Source organism: Mandrillus leucophaeus, unplaced genomic scaffold (genome assembly GCF_000951045.1).
Source record: "Mandrillus leucophaeus isolate KB7577 unplaced genomic scaffold, Mleu.le_1.0 Scaffold14, whole genome shotgun sequence".
NCBI classification, from domain to species: Eukaryota; Metazoa; Chordata; class Mammalia; order Primates; family Cercopithecidae; genus Mandrillus; species Mandrillus leucophaeus.
In genome coordinates this window covers 2,796,183-2,799,909 of record NW_012101365.1, presented here as the reverse complement: position 1 = coordinate 2,799,909, position 3,727 = coordinate 2,796,183, and the positions used below count along the sequence as shown (strand labels likewise).

The following is a 3,727-nucleotide window of genomic DNA, read 5'->3' as shown; positions in this document are numbered from 1 at the left end:
ATCTCACCCAGGCTGGAGTTTAGTGGTGCAATCTTGGCTGACTGCAACCTCCACCTCCCAGGCTCAAGTGATCCTCCCACCTCAGGCTCCCAGGAAGCTGGGACCATAGGCATGTGCCACCATGCCCCACTAATTTTTTGTATTTTTAGTAGAAATGTGGTTTCGCCATGTTGCCCCAGCTGGTCTTGAACTCCTGAGCTCAAGCGATCCACCGGCCTTGGCCTCCCAAAGTGCTGGGATTATGAGCATAAGCCACTGTGCCTGGCCCCTATTTATATCTTATACTGTCTATGTTTTGAAAAGTTATTTTTGATAGGTTCATCTTTTAGTCTTGCTACTCAAGATATGAGTAGTAGTTTACACATAATTAGTGTTAAAATCTTTTGCATTTGTCTGTGTAGTTACTATTCCCAATGAGTTTTGTGCCATCAGATGATTTCTCATTGCTTGTTAACATCCTTTTCTTTCAGACTGAAGAACCCTCTTTAGCATTTCTTGAAGGACAGGTCTGGTGTGTTGACAAAATCCCTCAGCTTTTGTTTGTCTAGGAAGTCTTTATTTTTCCTTCATGTCTAAAGGATATTTTTGCTGGAAATACTATTCTAGGATAAATGTTTTTTTTCCTTCAGTACTTTAAATGTCATGCCACTCTCTCCTGGCCTGTAAGCTTTCCACTGAGAAGCCTGCTGCCAGATACATTGGAGCTTCTTTGTGTGTTGTTTCTTCTTTCTTGCTGCTTTTAGGATCCTTTCTTTATCTTTGACCTTTGGGAGTTTGATTATTAAATGACATGAGGTAGTCTTATTTGGGTTAAATCTGCTTGGTGTTCTATAACTTTCTTGTACTTGAATATTTATATATTTCTGTAGGTTCGGAAAGTTCTGTTATTATTCCTTTGAATAAACTTTCTATCCTAATTTCTCTCTACCTTCTCTTTAAGACCAGTAACTCTTAGATTTGTCCATTTGTGGCTATTGTAGGCGTGCTTCATCCTTTTTTATTATTTTTTCTTTCCATTCTTCTGTGTATTTTCAAATAGCCTGTCTTCAAGCTCACTAATTCTCTCTTCTGCTTGATCAGTTCTCATGTTGAGAGACCCTGGTGCATTCTTTGGTATATCAGTTGAATTTATCAGCTCCAGAATTTCTATTTGATTTTGAAAATTATCTCCATCTCTTTGTTAAATTTATCTGGCAGGATTCTGAGTTCCTTCTCTGTGCTATCTTGAATTTCACTGAACTTCCTCAGTGACAGTGAATTCTCTGTCTGAAAGGTCACATATCTCTGTCACTCTGGGATTGGTCACTCGTGCCTTATTTAGTTCATTTGGTTAGGTCATGTTTTCTTGGATGGTATTGATGTTTGTGAGTGTTGGTCAATGCAGAGCATTGAAAATTAGGTATTTATTGTAATTTTCACAGTTTGGGCTTATTTGTACCCATCCTTCTTCAAAAGGCTTTTCCAAGTACTCAAAGGGAAATGAGTGTTGTGATGTAAATATTTGGTCACTGCAGCTGTAACTGCATCAAGGGGCACCCCAAACCCAGAGATGCTGTGACTCTTGTAGACGCAGAGGTACTGCCTTGATGGTCTTGAGTAAGATCTGAGAGAATTCCCTGGATTACCAGGCAGAGTCTCTTGTTCTCTTCCCTTACTTTCAAATAAATGGTGTCTCTCTCCATGCTGAGCTGCCTGGAATTGGGAGAGGAGTGACACAAGCACCCCTGTGGCCACCACTGCTGGAACTGTGCTGTGTCAAACCTGAAGCTAGCACAGTAGTGGGTCTTGCCCAAGGCCCATGGTTACTATTGCCTGATTTTTGCTGATGTTTATTCAAAGCCCAAAGGCTCTTTAGTCAGCAGGTGGTGAATCCAGCCAGGCTTGTGTCTTACCCTTTGGGGTGACAGGTTCCCTTCTGGCCCACGGTGGGTTTAGAAATGCTATCCAGGAGCTAGGGCATGGAGTCCGGGCTGTAGAAACCTACTTGGTGCTTTATTTTACTGCAGCTGAGCTGGTACCCAAGTTGCAAGACCAAGTCCTTTTTACTCTTTCTTCTCTTTTCCTTAAGCAGAAGGAGTCTCTCCCTATGGCAACCATTGCTGGGAATGCACTGGGTCACACCTGAAGGCAGCACAGTACTGGGTGTTACTAATGTTTATTCAAGGCCCAACAGCTCTTTAGTCAGCGTGTGATGAATCCTACCAGGAGTGGGTCCTCTCCTTCAAAGCAGCGGGTTCCCTTCTGGCCCATAGTAGCTCCGGAAATATCTGGGAGATAGAGCCTGGCAAGGGGGGCTTCAGGACTCTGTGTGGTGTTTTATTCTACGGTGGCTGGGATGGTATCCAAGCTGTAAGACAAAGTCCTCTTTACTTTCCCCTCTCCTTTCCTCTAAGGGAAAGGAGTCTCTCCTGGAGCTGTGAGCTGTGCTGCCTGCGGTTGGGGTACTGGTGACATAAGTACTCCTTTGGTTCCCCAGCTGGTATCTCACTAGGCTGTGTGCACCCCAACTCCACCAGCTCTGAGCTCAGCACAGCACCAGGACTTGCCCAGGAACTGCTGTTTTTGTGGCCTAGACTGCCTTTCAAATTTATTTAGGACTCTGGATCACTTTAGCCAGTGGTGGTGCAGCTCGCCAGAACCTGACCACTGGGATGGATGATTCCCCTCTGGCTAGGGTTTCTCTAAGTGCTTCCTCTGTGGGCACTTGCTGAATTCTGCCCTGGGTTGCTTTCCACGGTGGCAGGGCAGCACTTGGTTCCAATGCAAAGTGCCATAAGCACATTCTCTCTCTGTGCCAGGCAGCCAGCTGCTGCCAGAGGATGAGGGAGGGGTGGTGGTAGCAATTCAAGACTGTCTTTCCTACCCTCTTCACTGCCTTATTCCTTTTTTTTCTTCTTCTTCTTCTTCTTTTTTGAGATAGAGTCTCACTCTGTCGCCCAGGCTGGAGTGTAATGGCACGAGCTCAGCTCACTGCAACCTCCACCTCCCGGGTTCAAACAATTCTCTTGCCTTAGCCTCCGGAGTAGCTGGGACTACAGGTGTGCACCACCATACTCGGCTAATTTTTGTATTTTAAGTAGAGACAGGGTTTCACTATGTTGGCCAGCCAGGTCTCAAACTCCTGACCTCAGGTGATCTGCCCGCCTCAGCCTCCCAAAGCACTGGGATTACAGGTGTGAGCCACCATGCCTGGCCATTGCCTTATATCTCGATGTGATGTTAAAACCAGGTACTGTGATTGCTACCTGAGTTTTGGTCCTCATGAAGGTGCTTTCTTGTGTGGATAGTTGTTCAGTTTGGTGTTCCTGCCAGGGAAGAGGAGGAGGAGGATCACTGGAGGGTTCTATCTGGCTATCTTGCTCTACCTCCTAGAAGAGTCTTGAATGTGCTGTTCCTTTTAACGTTAATCTCCACAGCTCCTGCATGGTCTCAATGTAGCCTGGATGGGAGGCCAGATAAAACAAAGTTCAATAAACGTATGACAGAAGGATAAACCAGGTGGGCTCCCAGAGAAAATCCACCTGAAGGGGAATGTCCATTCGCAGGGACCACAATGAAAAGGATGTGGACACAGGGTAACCTCTGGAGAGGGGCCTAGAAACCAGGTCTCTTGGGTGAAACAGGAAAGGGCAGTTTAAAGAAAGGCATCATCCCCAAATCTGATAAACCAATACACTCTGCTTTTTAAAGTGTATTGGTTTATCTTTATTTGGTAGTCTTGGAACTC

The 3,727-nt window shown here is 45.3% G+C and overlaps 1 protein-coding gene across 1 annotated transcript in view; it reads left to right on the top strand.

Annotated features, from left to right (window-relative positions):
• LOC105534947 (chromosome unknown open reading frame, human C1orf123) overlaps positions 1 to 3,727 on the top strand; it is an 11,929-nt gene that overhangs the window by 855 nt on the left and 7,347 nt on the right. The window lies entirely within an intron of this gene.